The following is a 22,511-nucleotide window of genomic DNA, read 5'->3' as shown; positions in this document are numbered from 1 at the left end:
TGAAGGGTTGCTGTTTTGAGTCACGGTATGGGCTTGCTATAGTAAACTGTTATAAAAGAGCTACAATATTTGTTTACTATGCACTACACTCCAGTGGTGAGAGAAGTAAAAATCATAGATAAATCTCTTACCACAAAAGTAGGTAGCCCAAGAAGGACAGAGCATGTAATATCATGTAGTTCCCCTGCCCTGACTTGGGTTTTGAAGACCTAAACTGGTGTAACATGCAGACCCCATTCTGGATGTCATCTTTCCTCTTGGTGCCCTTCGCCCTGGGCTTCTGTGTGCTGTCTGTCATGTTAAGTGGAAGCACGTTGAGAAAATGCCAACACTCACTCTGGCTCTTGCTCTGTTCTCTCTTTAAATTTTATTTGATGGAGTTGTCAAGCGGCTCAGAGCTTGTAAAAGGGGGGGCTGCTTGATCTTGAGCTGTATGCTGTTTTCTCTCTGGCTCCTGCTGGGTCTGCTATGGGCTTCCTGAAAAACCTAGGGAGAGGGGGGAAAATAGCAACATATTGAAATGCAAACTGGCAAAGAGCATGGGGGAGGGGGGTTGAGATAGAGGAGTAGAGAGAGTGGGAAGAGAAAATGGGGTGTGTGGGAAATAAGCTAGACTATTCCTAATAACCATAATTAAACACCCAAAATGCTCTGCAATAATTAGCCAAATTTGGCTAATTAGTGTAAATGATCAGCAGGGACATGGAGATTATGTGTTGGTTGGAGGTTGCACATTGGCAAGATCTTTCTGCCTTTGCTTTAGTCTCTAAACAGTTAAAAGCAACTGCTGGTGTAAGTGATGGAATCTAATAATCAATCACTCCCCAGGAGTTCTGCACTTTCCTTTCTCACAGGGTTCACTTTCTCTAGACTGAGGGTTTGAGCCCTGTACAGATTAAATGTGACTGTCCCCCCTTCTCCTTTTTCACCTATGTTTCTTGGGGTCCTATACCCTGCCAAGGCAACCTCACTCTTTGCAATTAGCTTCCTCTTTAGCCTAAATTGGGTGAGATTTGGGGTGAAGGACAAGAATAGCTAGCTATTCTAAATGAAATGACAACTGAAACAAAATACACTTTAGCATTGATACTTCCAAGGCTTTGCCTTCAGATTAAAGGAGCAGATGCATCAGAGCCATGTGCTCTAGGTTCTGCATGTCTCCACACTTAGATACAAGATTAAGTAGAGATGCAACCTCCCAAATGGAATTTAAATGCTTTCTTTCATAGAGTTTCAATTCACTGATTTAGGTCTTGGTGCGTAGATTCGCCAATATTAAGTAGACTGTTTTTGTCGATTTAATAATATGTCTGTGAACTTGAAACCAAAGACCGAGGTAGCAGCTTTCAGGCTACTCTTGACCCTGCTGCTGCATTTTAACTCTGGCCTTTTCTATTTCATGTCATAAGAATCTTGAGCCACTATACAGTTTTCCTAATATGCCTCAGTACCTACCTGTAGCCCATCTACCAGGATTTGCAGAACAAGACTGAATCGATGTAATAAGGAAAACATTTTAGAATTTTAATGGAGAGACAGAAGGGTTGCAATAGGGGTATTGTAGTATCATGAAGTAGATGCTTATTATATATGGACAGCCGTATATGGCACGCTGATTCAAGTCATCATTCTCAGTTGTCTGTAAAGAAGGAAATGCCCTCCTTTCATGTCTGAAACAAATATAAGAACCCCGAGTCTCAGAACCTCCTAGGTAATCTCAGGAGAGCAGAGATCCTAAATAGTCCTCGGTCGAGAGACCAAAAAAGCCTGTGTGTCCAGTTGGGAACGTTGGGTATTGCTTCTTTATCTTTAACATATTTATTGGGGGTGGGGGAGGGGATGAGAAACACATAGATCTAGAATAGCTTTTTTAAAAAAATTTCTGCACGAGAGTTTGAACAAAATCATAATGGGTGGAAAGTGGGTGGGTCAGGGGGAAGGCAAAGAGGGAGCTGCAAAGAGAAGTACTATATCAACAAAGTACTTTTTTAATATGTTAAAAGAAGTTTATATTTATCTCCCACTTCTCTATTGTTGATTGTTCTTCACTGGTTTCAGTAACCAAAAGGAATTCATGTGTCTGGAGATAAGCCTCTTCCATACTGAAAGTGGTTGGTCCTTGAAGGATATACAACTAATAGTCCCCATGTGCCATGATGAGAAATAAGAGGAAGAGGAAGACAAATGGAAACTTAATGAATATTCTTGTTATATGTCTTCAAAAAGATATGTGTCCTAGGTCAGCCATGATGACAGAGTAAATAGCAATAATAATTATAATAAATGACATTTCTATAAAGTTTCCAAGTTTTCAGAGTGTTTTTATGGCATGCATCAACTCATTTGAGCCCTTGCATTGACCTGGTAGAATAAGTTTTGTAAGCATCGTTATCCTCATGCTAGAGAAAACTGAAGCTCAGGGATATTATTATAACTTGCCATTTGTTCTCAGCAGTATAGAATACCAGAAGTGGAATTTGAACCCAGAGTCTTCTGTACTCCAAGTCCAGAGTTCTCTTCACTGTGTCATTGTGTCTTTAATTAGAAGGGAGCCTATTTTTCCTATATCAATCAAAAATACCGTACTTTTGACTTGTCTGTTTTTCTGAACTGATGTTTCCTCTTACTTTTCCTTCCCTTCTGAAATATCTCTCCTGTTTTCTTGACCATTATGGGGACAGTTTCATATGATTTTTCTCTACTTATAAAAGACTTTTTTTTTACCAAGGCAGGGATGGAAAGGCACATACTGAAAAAGTTTATGAAGATTGTAAAGTTTTTTAAAAAAACAAATGGACCTTGTAAAATGAAAATTTGATACAGGTATCATTCAGAATATTCATTAAGATATTTTTTCTTCCTGTACATTTTCTTACTAAAATAGCATGTTAACAAAATGACCTCAATACTTTGGTAATGTTCACTATGCACACATTAGGATATCTGCAATTATTCAACTTCCAAACATCAATATTCCAAAAAGCAATTACCTGTGATTTAAAAAAAATTCACCCCCACCCCCTTTGAATGCTGAAAACTAGATCTGCCTAAAAAGTATTGAAACACAGAGGCACCTAAATTTAAGGGAAAGAACTTAGGTTCCTTTGGTAGAAACAATTCAGCTCATTACCCTGGCTCTAGTTAAATGTGAATAAAAGTTAAAACAGAATCCTACCGAGGCTATATTTTTCCTCTACCATATCCAACCAAATCTGTCTTTAAAAGTTATCTTGAGGACTCATTTCATGCTTCTTGACCTGGGCACATTTTCTCAAGTTTGCTCCCCAGGACCAAATTGCTACTTAGGATTCTGCTACTGTGTCATATCTTAAAAAGCAGGGTTCTGGGAACCACCCCAGTCTGATGTGTCCCAATACAGCATACTCTTCTCCTGACTGATGAAGCACCCTACCTATTATGACTACATTTGCCAAATTCAGTTTTACCCACAAAATACAGATCAAAGTAACTAAAAACATGAAATATCTCGGTCCCTCTACTTTCAATAACATTAGCAAAAATCCACAGTTTATTGGATAAATATTCATAAAGCATCTAGGGTGTTATATAATAGATAGAATGTCAGAAAGTCAGGATAGACCTCAATTCTAATGTTGCATCAGACCCTAGCTATAGTAGGAGCATGCATAAGTCTCATAGCCTCTATATTTACCTATCTGTAAAATGGAGATCACATCAACCTCATAGGGTTGCTGGGAGGATCAAAGGAGGTGATATCCATAAAGTACTCTGCAGTCCTTCTAGGGCTATTTAAATATTCACTACTATTATATCAAAAGCTGGAGGAAGAGGTTTGGGTAAGGAAAGGACTCCCATTTGTATTATCTTGGGATCACAGATCAACTTTGTCTTAGTGGTAATTGTGGTCTAGTATTGGCAGGAATAATAACTGCAGCATCTTGTCTTCCTTAAAGAAGGATGAAGCTACTGACTTCCTGATAGTAGGACCATGCTTTTCAGTTTTTGTAGTCATGACCACAGATTTGCACTAATCTAACTAGCACCTTTGCTCAGCCAGCTGCTCTCTAACTGCTTTCTCTGCCTTCCTTTCCAGGGCTGGGGTTGCTGAATAATTCATAACCCTGGTTGACAGATAAAATCAGTAGATTTATATGTTTTTGGCCTTGGTGATGAATTAATTAAATTGACTTCTATTTCCACCCACCCCCCATACATTACTTTTGCTTCTGGAATTTGTAAGCAAATGGGGCGTAGGGAGAGGAATATTACAATTTCCTTGTTCAGACCACCAAGTGAGGGTGGATGGATTCCAAAGAAATCATAACTTTGATTTTTGAACCCAGAGAGTTAGGATAGAGAGGAAAAGGGGTTATATACTTTGTGGTATATGTAGGATATAAAAGAATTGGTAGGCGTGTATGGGGAGGGGATGCCAAGAAGACCTCCTTCCCACCAGAAACCTAATTAGTGACTAATGCATGAAATTCCATAATCCATCTTTCATTCCTTTGGTCTAAGTCAGGCATTCTTAACTTTTCTTTGTGTTAAGTTATGGAAGCTTTTTCATAATAATGTTTTTAAATGCATAAAATAAAGTTCAGAGGGTTACAAAGGAAATTAATTATATTTCAATAAAGGTATAATTTAATTCCTCATCTATGCTCAAGGACAACCCCCCCCCCCCCCCCCCCCCGCCCCCAAGTCAATCCACAAAATTCTTGGGATTTCATGGATCCAGTTAAGAACTGCTAGTCTAAGATTTACTATTTAGTTAAAAATCAAATACCTCTGTTAAGGATATCTTGTTAAAAATCATATTAGTCCTTTAAATTAGAAAGATTGTATTCCTAGAAGCAGAGGGCGGGGAGGAAAGCTTAAGAACCCTGGGCTGAGGATGGAGAAATAGTGGTACTATTTACCATTATAATGGGATAGCGGTGGGAGTGGTTGGTTGGAACTCAAAGATTGGTCAAAAAAATTCACCTCATCTAGAATTTTTCCTTTGGCTGGACCTGGTGATTGGGTAAATGAGTAAAAATAATTCTATCCAGAGATTCCTCAATCAATCTCTGTTAAAAGTAGTTTCAGAGTGAAAAAAGCAGGTAGAAATTTCCCCAAACATTAAAGCATCTGTCCAAAGACAGAAAACTCTATTTGCCTACATGAAAAAAAAGTTTGTGTCTTTTTTGTTATTCTGATTGCTTGTTTCTCCCTCTGGTTTTCTTTTGTGACTTAGAACCTGAACTCTACATGTCTATATGGCCAGGTGTTCTGCAGGTGTTCTCCCATTTCAGGAGTCCCCTCAAACATGTCTTGGAGTACATCCTGTAGTTTATTGAGTGCCCCACCCTCTGCTCATCTGCCAGCTCTGTGAATTTATGATCTGCAATTTCTTTTTTTTCTTTTTTTGGTGAGGCAATTGGGGTTAAGTGACTTGCCCAGGGTCACACAGCTAGTAAGTGTTAAGTGTCTGAGGCCGGATTTGAACTCATATACTCCTGACTCCAGGGCCGGTGCTCTATCCACTGCGCCACCTAGCCACCCCATGATCTGCAATTTCAATTATTTTTTATCCATCCTGAACACTGTTCCAACCATCCAGTCCCCTACCGTGCCTTTTTCTTTTCAGTAACTCTTTTCAGTAAGTTAACCAGAAAACTTGTGTTCAGATCCTATTTCTGCTACTGTATGATCTTGGGCAAGTCACTTAACATCTGTGATACTCAGTTCCTCATCTTTAATACAAAGAATTGCACCAGATTACTTCTAAAGCTCACTTCCAAAAATAAATCTATGATCCTATGATCTCATTATCTCACTCAAGATAGGGTGAGCATCGCCCCAAGAAAAATCAAAATGTAAAAAACATTTTAAAATGTATATACTGAAACCAAATCATGCATGGAAAAGGAAAAATGTTGGTGGTATGAGGATTGATATATTTGGAGGGAGAGCCCAAAAGTAAAAGTTCTAATATAATAAGGGGAGGGAAGAGGGGGAAAGGGAGCAGGATTGAGTGAGAGAGCAAGAGAGAGATTAAGGATACTTTGAGAAAACAAAGTGTTTTTTTTTCTTCCCTGGTACCAATTTAATGTCATACTTAACAGGAGATATCACTAAAATAAATTCCAATTAATATAAAATATATACCATAGCTTATCTTTTATATTTAGTACAAATGCCATTTTATTAATTTTTCACTTTTAATTCATTTTCCTGCTCTCATCTATGAGTCCATCTTAACCCTGACTACTTGATTAGAATATTACCAAAATCATATTAGTTAAAATATGTAAAAGATACTTTGGAACTATAGTACACAAATTTAAGGCAGAATATCAAGCTTTTTTTTCTACCTCACTCTGACTTTTATTAAACTTTTGCAGAAAAAAAAACTTCCTTAGAATGATACATATGTTTAACATGGCAGCTAATTAGGCATGGTCCATATGTAAAAATGAAGCAAGGGATGGTTCATTTCAATAACATCTTCTCGGTCTTTCACTTTTTGTAATCTTTCTGGTTTCCTGATCATTGAAGAAATTGCTTGGCTTTTCATCTGTAAATGACAGGATAAAACTTCATGAGATTTGGGTAATGTCTTCATTGGGTCCTAGATCTAGAACTGAAAAGAACCCCAGGAACCATCTAGTCCATCCCTCTAATCTTACAGTTACAAAAATGGAGGCCCAGTGAATTTGTAAGTTGCCTAAGGTCACATACATACTTAGTATCAGAAGCAGAATTGGAAGGGAGGTCTTGTGACTTTGCATCAATTGTTTTCACTGTACTATGCTGCCCTCCTCTTTTGCTCTTTGTCTATAATTGATAATGGGCATGATGGTAGAATTCTAATCTTTCGCATTATCTTCATTTCATGCCTAGTAGAGTGCTTTATACATGTTTGATGTTTAGTAAATAATGATTTGTTCCTTCAATTCTAAGTGCACAGATTTACCAGCTCATCTGATTTACCAATCTGCAGAAAGCCTCTGTTATTTTAGTCCTGGGTTTGCTACATGTGGGGAAAGCTTAAAGCATATTTACTCTATGCTGGTAGCAGGGGGACAATATTCCCAAAGATGGACTTGGCTGTTTTGTTAATTGGCAACTATCGCTAGGACTATTTATAACTCCCTCTAGCTAGGGATCCATTAACACAAATCAGAAGTATGAGTCAACTAATTATAGGAAATCCCTTATAGCCATTTATCCCCTCCCCCATACAGGAAGAATGAAAAAAAAATCTGGCATCTGGAAAACTTGTAGGGCCTATGAGAAAATAGGCAAAAATAAAGACATTCAAAATGTGGTGCCAAGATTAGTTGAAAAAATAGTGGAAAGAACTAGATTTGGAATTGGAGAATATGAATTAAAATCCCAAACCTTTCATTTCTTAACCTGTGTGACTTTGGCTAAGTCACTTAACCTCTCTGGGTCTCAGTTTCCACAACTATAAAACAAGGGCATTATGCTAAATAACCTCTAAAGTCCCATTCAGCTCTAAATCTATGATAATATGATCCTATTGTATCTGAATGTTCATATTAATTCATGAAGGGAAGCAACATGCTTCTCTTAGTGAAATGATTTTCTTCTTTTTTTTTTTTAAGTTAATAGTATTTTTTCCACTTATGTGTAAAGGCAATTTTCAACATTCATTTTTGAGAGATTTTGATTTTCAGATTTTCTCCTCTTCCTTCCTCCCTCCCAAAGTTGACAAGCAATACGATATAGGTTATACTTGTACAATCATGTAAAACATATTTCCACATTAATCATGTTATTAAAGAAGAAACAGAAAGGAAAAAAACCATGAAAAAGTGACAATAGTATGCTTTGATCTGCATTCAGACTCTATCATTTCTTTCACTGGATGTGGATAGAGTTTTTGGAATTGTCTTGGATCATGGCATTGCTGTGAAGAATTAAGTCAATCATAGTTCATCATTGTAGTATAATGATTTACACACTTTTCAATGGCTACTTTCCTTTATTGTGTCTCCTTTCCTTGCTGGACCCTAAATCTTCCTAGACCTCAAAATGTTAGAGCAAACATAACCCTAGTTTTTCCCATCTCAGGAAGCTTCCATTTCTGACACATGAACTCATCCTGATGATTATAGAACTTGATCTATATCTAGAACTAGATATAGATCATAGAACTTGAACTGAGATCCAAAAAACAAAACAAAACAAAACTAGATTTTAGTTCTAGCTTTGCCACTAACCTTGGGGCCATGAATAAGGTGTCTTGAAAAAATATTGTTCTACCCTTCCCACTCTCAGATATTCCACTGGATCATCTTAATTTCTGTTCTTACCTGTCCCTTATCTTTACTTATATTTGTGTGTGTTTCTATTTTAATAAGGAAATTGGGACATGTGTTATTTTCTTTTTTTTCTTCATCTGTAAAATGAAAATGTTAAACTATATGATCTCTGAGGTTTCTTCAAGCCCTGATTGTATGATTCCATGATTCTTATGTCTTTAAAGATACCTCAGTGCATCTTAAACCCGTCTAACTTCTATAGGCCTTCCAATATTTTATTGGTCTATTTTCTTCACCATCAAAAGTACTTATGCCCAAGCCACTGACCAGGTATTCTTTTCTTTTTTGACTCAGACTCCTAATGTACCAAAGCAGCACATTGTGATGTTATAAAGCCAATTATCAGACCTCACTGCATAGTCAAGCAGAAATGGGAAGGAAGCAGTTTTCATTCATTTCATTTATTAACGTTATAAAATGGCAATGTGTTGTATATAGTCCTTTGCTGTTTTTGTAGCTATTGGCCCTAAAGAGAAAAGGACAAAACAGCAACTGAATTTAATATGACTTAAATGTTAATGAAACATTTTTTCATTCTCCCAGAATTCCCTCACTATATCTTTCTATCTTGTCAGGAATGTAGCACAAACTTGTTAACATCTTTTAGTCTTAAAGTCCCATAAATTCTCTGCCTTTTTGGGGGGGATTAGGTAATAGGTGTTTTGGTTAGCTAAATATTTCTGACTCAGATTTCTGCATACTGTAGCAGTGGGCTGCCAAGTTCTTGAACATATTCTTAGAGGATGGAATCGGGTGGATGGGTTGGGGGAAAAGGGCTACAGGAAAAGGAGAAAAGAGGAAGTCAGATGAATTGAACAAGGAGCATAGTAAAATGTCGCCTTTCCCTCTTCTTCTCCCCAAATAGAATTTTAGAGAATTTTAGAGCTTGAGAGTCCCTTTGATTCTCAAATGGACCAATGTTACCTAACTGGGAAGTAGCAATATCAATGGGGGAAAATCGAATATATAAGATCCTTACTTGAAACTTGCAAACAACAACAACAAATCTGAGTTTTCCTCCCTGAATTTTCCTAACTCTTGGTCCTATTATTAAAGATTATATGGAAGAAGAGTCCTCAGCAGAAAATTTCATTATTTTAGAAGTTTAAGGTTTTGTGTGTTGTTTGGAAAGAGGTATCTATACAGGGTTACACTAGATTTAGCTCATACTGGCCAATGAGAAATGATTGTTAAATTTTCAGTGTTAACATTTATACCTTAGAAATAAGCAAATGCTAAAAATTGGGATTTAATTTATTATATAGATTATTTAGATTTTTAAAAGTGTTGGAGAAAATGTTAATAACACAGATTAAATTTAAAAGTGAGTTTTGTGTGAATTTTTCTTGAAGAACTGGTTGTTAAACACCAGAACACTCGAGGGGGGGGGCAATGAGGGTTAAGTGACTTGTCCAGGGTCACACAGCTAGTAAGTGTCAAATGTCTGAGGTCGGATTTGAACTCAGATCCTCCTGAATCCAGGGCCGGTGCTCTATCCACTAGGTAATGCCTTCTTTTTCAAGTGTGTGGAAAATCCCAGAACCATTCTATGTATTAGAAATTCACTTGGGTTAATAAACTTCTCTTTGAAATTGCAGACAGGCTTAGAAAAACTAAACTTTTGACCTGTAACACCTTAGTATGAATTTCTTCACTCAGCTACTTCCCTGAGGCAACAGGAATAGTATAGTGGAAAGAGAAATGGGTTTGTAATCTTGAGGGCTCTAGATTGGTCCCCTGTCGATGCTTTCCAGCTGAGTGATCTTAGAAAGTCACTTTATCACAAATTGGAAATAATACCTGTAGTACCTACCACATTAAGGTTGTGTGGAGGATTAAATGAGATAATGGATGTAAAGCATCTGGAAAATCTTAAAACCTAGGTAAATGTCAAATCCCATTGTAAATAAACAGAGAGCAGCTTGGGGGCAGAGGACATAGGTTCAAATCTTGGCTCTGCCACTTACCACGTGTGTGACTGTGGGCAGGGAGTTGTATATACACCTCTCTAGGCTTTATTTTCCTTATCTGTAAAATGAAGGGGTTATAGTCACTGATCTCTAAGGGTCTTTCTGGTACAAAATCTATGATCCTATGCTCTTGATATAGTTGGGTTGGTTTAAGAACTTCAGCTGGGGAAAAAACCCCACAGTGATGTGTGTTATGATTATTGTTTCAGAAAATATGGTCATTAAATTTATGCTCCCAGGAAGCAAGCACTTTATGTACCTGCAGAAATTCAGTGGCCATATTTTCTGAACCTTGTAGGGATGGTAACAAAGAAATAAATAATAAAATGAGAAAAAACTCTATAGAGCCTATATAGAGCTTTGTCTCAACTTAATTGCATTTAAATAATTGTAATCCTAAATACTTTATTATATACATTTTAAAATGTTATTCTGAGAAGGGCTTCACCACAAACTTCACCAGACTGCCAATGGAGTGCATGAAACACACAAAAATTTAAGAACCCTTGGTTAAATAAAAAAAAGAGAGAGTTGGATTCTATAGTAGAAGTAGGTTAAGCCAAGAATGTGATCACACTCCTCCCTTTATAGGGAAAAAAGCCACCTGTGACCTTAAATGTTTAAGCAGAATAGTATAGCTTTCAATTTTATAAGCCTATTATCAAATTGCAAACTTACTACCAAAAGAAACTCTCTCAATCTGATTGTATCCTGTGTGGATTCTAGTGGCTTCATATTTCCCTAGCCATTTTCCTCTGTTAGTATTTCATCAATATTGCCTGGGTATTTGGTCTCTGGCTCTGAACTCCAGAGCATTAAGTGAATATCAGCTGGTCACATTTTATGCTTTTGCAGGTGGTGAAATGTTCTTCTCTAGGAGTGAATACCCTTAGGGGTAGTGAAATGTCTCAGGGCTTTGGCCCAAATGCTGTGGGCAGAGTCAAATTCTAGGGCTTGGAGGCAGGCTCTCTTTGCCTCTTTGCCCATCAGGAAACAGAGGAGACCCAGTGATGTTTCCATCTGCAAAGAAAATCTGGGCACTCCTCTAACTGTTTCCCCTCCTGCTTTGGAAACGTCCATAGTATTGCTTTTCAAAGCCACTGAAAAATTGTTTTCCTTGGTAATCCAGGGAATGTCGAGCAGGTAACCTCAAAAGCAGGCCTGTAGCGTTATACCCTTATCCCATTACTTTCCTCACACTTTTTCCTTTATTTCTTTCACATTAAAACATTGCTGTGCATACCCCTGAGTGACTTTCCCCCAAACTATGAATTTCAACTATTTCCGACACTGTCTTTCAGAATTTGAATATAATTACACGCTTTGAGTGCAAATTGTGGTTTTTGCTACACAAGGAACTAATGGAAATGATCTGCCTGTTCCTGTAGTTTACCGATTATATGCTTTAGATCTGGGGACATATATTTAGGCTGCTTTTCTGTGTGGCACATTAAAATGAAAATGAACTCTGTGTGAGCCATGGTGGTTGCTAAGCATTGTAACAAGTTGATAGAGGACAATATTAAACTGAATCAGGACTGAAGTTTGACTTAACATTTCCTTTGCCCTTTTTGTCACTTGATGTTCTTATAGACAAGAATGGTAAAGCAGGAAGGCAGGGTAAGACAATAAATCAGCATATAGGAGGGCAGACAAGCAAAACAAATGTCCACATTGCACGTGTCTAAAAGTTTTATCTCATTCTATATATTAGTCTTTCATATCTCTGTCATGATGTGGGCAACATTCCTCCACTCCTCAGAATGTCAGGGTTTTGTTTTTCTTTCCTCACTATCCTCTGATGGGAGGTGGAGGAGGAAAGGAGAAAAAAATGCTTAATAATTGACAATGTATGTGTGAGTGAATGAGTAAGCATGTGTGTGTGTGTGTGTGTGTGTGTGTGTGTGTGTGAGCGAGAGAGAGACAGAGAGAGAGAGACAGAGAGAGAGACAGAGAGAGAGACAGAGAGAGAGACAGAGAGAGAGACAGAGAAAGACAGAGACAGAGAGACAGAGAGAAACAAAGATAAAGACAGAAAGTGACAGAGACAAAGAGACAGAGACAGAGACAGAGAAGAGCACACAACATAGTGCAGAGGATTTGGGTTTAAAGACTAGGTCTGCTACTTAGCACCTGAAAGGGCAAGTTGCAAACTTCCTAGGGACTGTTTCCTGGCATGTAAAATGATTAGGGGTTTCAAAATATTTTATTTCTTGTAGCCCCTTTGGCATTCTGCTGTAACCCCTGAACTGTTTCTCAGAAGAATATTTTTAAATGATAGAAGAAATACTATAGTTCAATTAGAGGCTAGTAAAAATAAATATATAATTTTCTCCCATCCAAGTTTATGGATATCTAGAATAGATCATCTCTAAGGAACTTTTGAGTTCAAAACTTTTGTTCCTATGATCCTAAAATAATTGACTTTATTTAAATTAAAAAAAATTTTTTAATTAAAAAAATAATTGACTTTAGAAGTTAAATTGGGTGGTGGTGGGGGGGGGGGAGTGATCAGATCAGAATCTGGGTTGAGTCATATAAGATATTATGAGGTAGCTATGGGTGGCAGAGTGGCTAAAGCATTGGACCTGGAGTCAGGAAGACAATTGAAATCCACTTGCAGATACTTACTAGCTCTGTGACCCTAGGTAAATCCCATAACTTTTTTTGGCCTTGCTTTCCACATCTGTAAAATGGCATACTAATAGCATTTATCTCTTGGGGTTGTTATAAGGATAAAATAAAATAATATTTCTAAAATACTGTATAAATTTGAATATGGGAGAATCTCTAGACTCAGATTGAGGTATGTTTCCTGACACTAGTTACTTTCTGTTTAGACATGTTTCACAACCATTTATGGGGGTCCATTATAGCACCAGTCTTGCCTATAACACTAGATCAACCTATCCTAACCCGTTACTTACATCCGGATGCGTCCAAATGTGAGGCTCTGCTATAGCACAATTCCAGCCTACAAGCCTAGATCAGTCTATTCCTATACCATGAGTCTCACTTAACAAACAAACAAAAAAAGACAGGATTTTTTCCACTTGGGTTTTCCCACAAGTGGGAGCCATAATGAAAGTCTGTTTTCGGGAAGTGAATTTTAGGATTGTGGAAGAAAACGATTCATGCAGTGTCACTGGAAATAAAAGTTAACTAGTCTTTGGAGGTGACCAAGGGCCTATTGACCATGAAGCTTCTTAACACTGGGCCTTCTTTGCTTTATATGACCAAGATGAAGGGAATCCCTGTTGTTGGAAAGGAAGAGAGTCAGACCTTTACTTTTAGCTCAATCCCTGGCTTCAGTCCTGAGACTGATAATGAGCAAATGTCAATAGACATCAGGGTCTTTTCTGACTTCTTTTTGATTGATGACTAATGGCCTGTGGGAGTTCCTCCAATTGCTTTGAAAAGCCAGTTTTAATAAAGATTCAGAGAGGGCCTTATGTATGTGTGGGGTGGGGGGAGGAAGGGAGGGGGGAAAAGGGTAGAATGAAAGGGAAGGCAGTGTTATACTGCAGTACTCCAGACCTATTTATAGTAGAGGGAGTTGAGAAATATGATCTGCTATTATAGAACATTAATACCTCAGCTACCTGATGCTCAGTTATCCAGCGGCTTCATTTATCCAGATTATAGTCATCATAGAAGGTGGAAATGGCAAAACAAAAAAGGCCCTGAGGGGGTCAACAGCTAAAATACCTGTACAATAAAAATAGGAGAGACCCACAAGACTTAGCTCAGTTTATTTGGTTTATAAGCCCACAGGATAGTAGAATCAACAAGGTAGAGGAGGGCAGAGAGGCTATTACAGCCTCCTTGACATCTGGGGAGAAGCAATAAGGGAGGCATAGCAAGTCTTAAAAGTGGAAAGAATGGGGGCAGCTAGGTGGCGCAGTGGATAAAAGCACCAGCCCTGGATTCAGGAGGACCTGAGTTCAAATGTGGCCTCAGACAGTTGACACTTACTAGCTGTGTGACCCTGGGCAAGTCACTTAACCCTCATTGCCTCAAAAAAAAAAGTATATGAAAAGTGGAAAGAATTTTCCCAGGTTTTGAATTAGTGGACCTGGGTTTGAATCCTCCCTCTACACTTCCTATATGAGGCAGTTCAGTGGTGCACTGGATAGAGTGCCGAACATAAAGTCAGGAAGACCTCAATTCAAATCCAGCTTCAGACACTAGCAGTGTGATCTTGGGAAAGTCACTTAACCTTAGTCAGCTTCAGTTTCCTCATCTGTAAAATCGGGATAATAACAACACTCTACCTCCCTGGGTTGTTGTAAAGATAATATACTTGGAAAATGCATTGCAAACCTTAAGATGCTATATAAATGCTAGCTATTATTATGATAGGACCTTGGTCAAGTCCATTAACTCCCCTAAACCTGTGTTTCCTTATTTATGCAAAAGGAATGCTAGGCTAGATGACCTCTTCAAGTTTAAACCTATAAGAAGAGACAGCAAGGGAAGAGATTGAAATTCTATGAAAAGCAGACATAAGAACTAAAACATCACAGCAGTCCCCCATAATTAAATGAAAGAACAAGAAGTCCTACATGGCTGAATAGTCCCTGAGGGCATTGTTCTATTACAGCTCAGGATGGAAATTGATGTTCATAATGATGATTCTGAGTCATTAAGAAAATGTTAAATTAGGATGAGTATCTGCTTGCTTGAGAAGCTTAGGCAAAGCAGCATGACAGAAAGATGGCTAGATCTGAAGTCCAAGCACCTGGGTTCAAATCTTGACGTTGCTGCACTATATACCACCCATAGGACTCTGAGCAAATCACTTAACCTTTCTAGGACTCCATTTCTTCCATTGTAAAATGAGGGAGTTAGGCTAGGTGACTTCTAAATTTGCTTGCCTGTCTAAATCTAAGAATAATCCATTTTACAGAAATTCAGTTTAGCATAATAACTGGCGCACAATAGGTGCTTCATAGAAGTTTATTGACTTTTCATTCAAAATGGCAAAATTTAAAATATTTGTAAATGGTGCTAAAACAGAGAGCCCAATAAATTATTCTGAACCATTCTTTCCTAGAGGACTCCATTGTATTTAAGTTTCTTGCATGTGATATGGATTCATTCAATAAAAATGTATTAAGCAGCCATTGTATGCTAAGTACAATGTTAATTGCTAGGGGTAGAAATCCAAAGGACAAAATTGTTCTTTCTCACAAGGAATTTACTACTACTAGGGGGATCTAATAGGTGCCCAGCTAAATCAATGCAAGATAATTGGAGGTTGGAGAGAACATGAAGAACTAACTGGGTGTGAGGAGTGGGCAAGATTAGGGAAAGCTTCCTGTCAATCTGATGCCCAAGCTGAGCCTTGAGCCTTTGAGGAAAGCTAGAGTCTAAGGGTTTTTTTTTGTTTTGTTTTTTGAGAGCACAATATTCATATGTGTACATATTTATGAGCATTTATATATTTACTATTATGTCTACATACATGCCTATATACATGTATGCATGCATTTGGGTGTATATGTATGTGTGCATGTGTGGATGGATGGATGGATGGATGGATGGATGGATGGATATGTGTGTGTGGTTCAGACTTCAGATTTCACTAGTATAGAATGCACCTGGTGCAGAAGCCCATTCACTGATGTACATCTGTACATTTTTTAATGTATTGTCTTAACTGCCAATGGCTCTGAAAACTATTAAATGACTTGATTGTGTCTGATAGTGAGAGTAGATAGTAGCTGCCTCTGAATAAGGAATACCTAGGTTTTAAGTCTTCCCACTGACAAGAAACCAACAAACTATCTAAGACCTTAAATGAAGAGAAGGTTGATTTGTACAGATGGAAGGGAATCTCATTGCATTTGGAGAAGGTCCTAATGATGAAATCAGAGGTCTGACCCCCCAAAAACCACTACCACCACCAACAAATAATTCGACAGTAAAATAATCTTAGTCGAGAAGATAAACTAAAGAAATGAGCTTTCTTGGGGTTCATGGAAAAATCATTGTATTAGTCATTTTTCATTCTTTAATCAATTTCTTAACATATAACTTGGCAGACTGTTTTGGACATTTCAGTCATTAAATACATCACAGGTTCTTAACTACCTGACCTGCACCAAAGAGAAAATGAAGTCTCCATTAGAAAAAAAAAAAGTCAAGTAGAATACTTCATCACTTGTATACATATTTTTTACCAATTGGTCTAACAAATTTCTGCAGAAAAGAATAATTTAAGCATAGAGCCTACAGGTACTTTTTAAATATTAACAATGACAGTCTGTGTCTTTAGGATAGTGTTGTTTGGCTAAGAACAACTGGTTGGATCTTTCTGGAGGAAGGGAGGAGGTACTGGGTCTGAAGTCATGAAGGCCTCAGTTCAAATGGTACCTCACACACTTAAATGTGTGATCCTGGGCAAGTGTCCATTTAATGTCTATTTCCCTTAGTTTCCTCAACTGTAAAAATAGAAATAATAACAACATCTACCTGGTAGCATTGTTGTGAGGATCAATATTTCTAGAGCGATTTAGCACATTACCTGATGCACAATCGGCCCTGTAGAAAATGCTTGTTTTATTTCCTTCCCTTCCTCTTAAATTCACAAGCCCTTTTATATGGGTGGAAATGCTCTGAAAAATATATTTGCATAATCACATCATTGTGTGACTTGTGTTGGGCAGGGCATAATTGTGCAAAGGTATAGAAACCTCCATCTGATGTAATAATGTAATAATGTATTTGAAAGCACACTTTCAGTCTTTATTAAATCACCTTTGTGCTCTTATTACTGGCTCTTTGCATAGTAAGCGATTGTTTGTCAATTTTAAGAGGGAAGAAAACCAAACCCCAAAGAAATCATTTTTTCTTAGGAGTCTCATTAAATGCATTAAATTAGGAGCTCATCAAATGCATCAATCTGAGATATGGGCATGTGTGTATATGCTGGTTAGAACTATGTTGCAGCTTCTCAAGGAAGTATTCTAATTAACTCTTTCTCTGAAATGTAATCAAATATGATCGCTGCACACTGTGCATTTCAGGCATGGAAGGGAATCAGGATTTCAGATAACTTCATTTGAACACTCATTTTTTCCCCCTACTGGCTGATAAAGTGTCCAGGGCTGCTATGATGAGTTAATGACAATAATGGGCATTTCATCCCAAATTTGAGATGACATTATTACTGCAAGAAAAGTGGTTTGAAGTCTTTTATATGCACCCTCCCATATTCAGTGGCTTTGAAATGGAAAAAAAGGAGAAATAACATCTTGAGAAATGAATCTTAAGATCAAACTACTTATTTGCAGATGGGCACAGAGCCTATCAGAGTATATATGTGTTTGCACATGTATGTTTATACTTACATGTATATAGAATGTATATAGTTTTTTTTAATATATTGAGCCTCATCAAAGGAGCTAATTGGCTAAATACCATCTTAGATATTCTGTAAGAACTCTAGTCCAATGAATATGAGATGATAACTGCTTGCTTTCCTAAGTTATATTCTTATATGTAATAGTACAAAATGAAAACCCCTCACTATAGAGTCTTCTGTGCTTTTGCTCACTAATATTGACCTGAAAGAAATTAATTAGGGTCTTGGTAGACTTATAGATGCAAGATCTATTTGGTATTCATAAACGCATGGAATTATAAACTATTTAGAGATTTTCTAAGCCCTTGATTTAACATATATTTATCAATTGATACACAAAGAGGTATATTCCAGACAACCCAGTTCTAGCTAGTGGACTAGAAAGCAGACATCCTGCTTTATAAGTCCAATATACTTTCCATGATTTTCCCACTTATTCCTTGGGCTTTCTCATTTTCACTGCCTTTTCCCTTGATTACCAGTGTTTGCTTGAGAAAGGAGATTGGAATTTCCTCTAGGTATAACCTGAGTAACAAATCAGCACAGCAAGGAGCAGAGGGAAGGGGTCTAACTGAGACACTCGAATAATCACACCACTTTCTTTAATTGCTATCACAGAGTGCTATGCTCCCTTCATCCAAGCCACTCCAGTCACATGCGGTGTCCCCTGTTCTTTCTCTCTGCCCCAGCAGCCTGGAAGGGAAGCTGTTTGCCGCAGTTCAATCAAACCATTTGATGAGAGCTTTCGAGCCTAATTACATGGAAGGTTTCATCCAGTGAAAGGAAAGAGGAAAGAGAAAGAGAGAAATTAAATTGAAGTGTAAATCAGTCAAGGGTTTAGATCCTGTTCTTTCTTTCTTTTTAATCAAGAGTAAAAGGAGAGGAGAGTTATAAGGATCATCACAAGATACCATTAACTACCCAAGGAGCTCTTGACTGAAGACAATTTGTCATGAAAAGAAAAATGTGTACTCTGTCCAAAAAATGAAAAGTAGCTGAGAGTGGATGTATAGTTTAAGAAGACTGTTTTGGATGATATTATCATATTGGGTTTTATGTGTGAGAGATGCTCACCTATATATGATTCGTATAATTCACTGTTTCGATACTATATCTAAAGTTTTAAACATATTTGGTTGGGATGCATTCACTAATGGTTCCCACAGTCAGCAGCAATGCTCTGCACTCTTGATAGTTTTCACAAATTAATGAGATGGGTGGAATGTCTCCATGTAGAATATCTAAGGTGAAAATGCATGGCTGTGAGGTGTAGGATACTGGTTGAGGAGGGGACAGCAGCAGTGGCACTACTAAAAAAAAATAAACCAGACCATAGCTAGGGGAATAACAATGGACAACTGATAATGTGCTGATAAATCTTTAGCTGGTAAAATGTAGGCACATTTTAAAGTCGAATTGCAGTCTTAGCATGTTTTTCCACCACTCTCTTGAATGTCGACATCAACATTTTAATAAATCAAGCCTGATTTATAGCATTTACTGATTTTTGAGGTGCAAATAATAAATCCTCTGAGAATTTAACAATCAATTGTGGCTCTCTAGTTTGAGCTGTCTCCAGCACACCCCTGATACCTAAAACATAAAGAATTTCACCCAAGATGTTTTATTTGATACACTAATCAGAGAGTGTTTCTAATCACCTTTGCTTTTGATTCAGAACAAAAGAATATAGGTGTATCTTACTTTAAATCCTGGATGGTGTGCATTTGAAAAATTGTGTGTAGAACACTTAAAAATGTAAATTCAAATATGTTTTGCAGTCAACTTTAATCATCAGCTCAGAGATGTTTAGCCTTTATTTCTAAATCCTACATGCATCTTAAGGAAGGTTGGAGCCCAATATGCTAACTATTCATTTCCCTGTTATAGATTGATCCACTTTCAAAGCAACAGGTCATTCTGCAACATGAATAATAAACTCCAAATGGCTCTCTTTTTTTTTGCAAGTCCAAGATTTAATATATTAGAGTTTCTCAAAGTGGAACATACCTGTATTGTAATGGGATGCTATGCCACACACCAATTTCTAATTCACAGAAAAATAAGTAGGAGTAATTGCCTCACAAGGACACACTTCAGATAATAAGGATTCAGTTCCAGATTTGTGTTAACAGCAAATCTGTTCTTTACTTATTTTTCAATTATATTGAGTGGGCCTGTGTGGCCTTCAGCTCTCAGAAGGCCAGATGACCACATATCCTTGGGTAGATGTGCGTCCTTACAAAAAATTCCTCAGCAGGATGCTTTAGAAAGCCTAATATATAGTCTTCAAATATACTAGCTGCTATCAATTTTCTATCCCATATCTACCATCTATTCAAGCATGCCTTGAATATGAACTACTATGGGATTGAATAATATATTAGGAGGCAAGTCTTTAGGAGGAATAGATGCTAATCTCCATAGTATAATGGAAAGAACCCTACCCTAGGAATCAGGTGACCAGGGTCAAATCCCAGCTCTGACACTTATTGTGTGACCATAGGCAAGTTACACCAGCCTTAGTTTCCCTATCTGCAAAATGAAGATGATAATAACATGTACAACAAAGGGTTGTTGTATCTATTAAGAGGGCATATGTAAAATGCTTTGCAAATCTTAAAGCACTATGCAAATGTTAATTATTACTAATCGACAATAATAATAATAATAGCCATATAACTGTAAGCAAGCTATTTCCCTTCCACTAAGGCTTGGTTTCCTCACATATAAAATGAGGGGCTTCTAGGTCTCTTCTAGCTCTGAAATTCTGTTCAGATACAGATGTGGAATACAATGTCCATCTTCTGTTCAGATGAAGACCTTAGTTGGTATATGTGGGGGGAAGAGCAACAATAATATTTAAAATGCTTCTAGTAAGCATTGTGCTTTTTTTAACTTTTCAAAGCACTTTTGCATTTGCTATTCCATAGTAATCCTTGGCATTGTGTTATCTTTCTGGACTCAGAAATAGGTGAAACTTAACCTTTCAGTGCTGCTGTTACAGAACTGCATACTCATACTTTCTATGACCAAAGAGAGTTGTTTGAAAATTCCATAGCATTGTCTACTGGAAGTCCAGGTGAGAGCTACAATCTCTGTAGAGCTGTTTAAGACTTCTTTGCATCCCCCATACAGTACAATGTCTAGCATGTAGTAGAGACTTAATAAACGTGTGTGTGTGTGTGTGTGTGTGTGTGTGTGTATGTTAAACTGAATGGTGGTAAGATAAAAAACAGGAAGAAGCTTAAAGTTCAGTGAAGGAATGTCAGTTTCATGGGCTCCTCCCTACCAGATTTCACTGGAATAGTCATTTTGGACCACTGAATTGAAAATTAATAGCCCTCCCTCAACTGGGGCAGTACATTTTGCTAAATGAGATATGTCAGCTCTGGGGTTGAGATAGCTGGGAAAAGTGTCTCCGGTAGGGAATGCAGCAGGTTTTGTGTGATAGAAGTAAAACTGAAAGAAATAGATTTTTCCATTAGTTGCAAATCTAACCCCTATACCTCATTCCTAAGAGTTGACAGACACCTGGCTTTCCATGTTAGGTTTGGAGCAATTTATTTAGACTTCCAGAGGAAAATAAAGGATTTACTGAATTTCAGGTATTCTTACTTCCTTTTGTATGCTGAAGCTGTGGTATTAATTTTGGAGTACCAACTAGGGGAAAAGGTGGAAATTACTGGTAGACAAATGTAAGCTGGGATATTTGGGTTGATAGGACAAGCATGTTGACAGGTTATAGGAAATTGATTGTGGGGTAAGAGAAGGGAACTGGAAGGAGCTTATAGATGTGGACATTTTAACCTGTAGAATTTAGGAAGGGTACAATGATTAGAGTTTTCAACCCTCACTATGCTAAAGTGGTAGATGGACCATAAGCACTTCAGACTAAGGGAGGATGTAATGTAAAAAGTCTAAGAATCTAAGCAAAGATCATAGTTTCATAGAATTTTAAATCTGAGAGAGATAATTTGGTTCAACTTTCTTATTTAACAGTTTGAGAAACTGAGGCTAAGAAAGCAAAATGACTTACCCAAAGCCACACAGTTAATTACTCACAGATTACACCAGGTCTGCTTTCTCCCCACTGAAACATTTCCTTTTTTTCATGTGTGACATCTGGAGCTAAAGATGAAGTCCAAGGTCACTCACTAATGGACAGCCTCAACCAAGTAGAGATATAACATCTATTGAGGTCTCTCTAGGAAAGAAAGTTACTGTTAGTCCCTATATTATTGTAGTATTATATAAACAACTTACAAATATATGTACACATGGAGAGAGAGAGAGAGAGAGCAGAGAGTTTTAGAGTGCAGAGTTGGAAAGAGGGTCTTAGATATTCTCTTGTCCAACTCTCTCATTTTATAGATGAGGATACTGAGGCTCAGAGAGATGAGTGACTTGTCTAATGTGACATAGTAAATTAAGTTTAACTTTGCAGCCAGTATTTGCTTCCAATTCTCTGACTTCCTAGACCAACTCTTTCTCTCCCCGCTATGCCTCTATATACTTAGAAAAATTATACTTGAGAAATGTCATAGTTAATAATGCTAAATTAGAAAGAAGACCTTGTATTCAAGCACAAAGAGATTTTATATCTATCATCACTCTCTCTCTCTCTCTCTCTCTCTCCCTTTCTTTCCATCTAGATATGTGTGTATAAACACACACATATACACACATATGCATATATATATATATGTATACATACAGAATTCAGTAGTATACATATGTAAAGCCAGGATCTTAACAACACTACCTCATAGGGTAGATGGGGGCATCAAATTAAATAATATATGTAAATTGCTCTGCAAACCTTAAAGTACTACATAAATACTAGGTATTAATTAC

At 37.4% G+C, this 22,511-nt stretch overlaps 1 protein-coding gene across 8 annotated transcripts in view; it reads left to right on the top strand.

Annotated features, from left to right (window-relative positions):
- The window catches only part of LOC122737954 (neurexin-3-beta), a 747,838-nt gene that overhangs the window by 1,757 nt on the left and 723,570 nt on the right, over positions 1–22,511 (top strand). The gene's annotated exons all lie outside the window — the stretch shown is intronic.

The sequence above is a fragment of the Dromiciops gliroides genome, chromosome 2 (genome assembly GCF_019393635.1).
Source record: "Dromiciops gliroides isolate mDroGli1 chromosome 2, mDroGli1.pri, whole genome shotgun sequence".
Classification (NCBI taxonomy): Eukaryota; Metazoa; Chordata; class Mammalia; order Microbiotheria; family Microbiotheriidae; genus Dromiciops; species Dromiciops gliroides.
The sequence above is the reverse complement of the archived record's forward strand: the minus strand, read 5'-3'. Positions and strand labels throughout refer to the sequence as shown.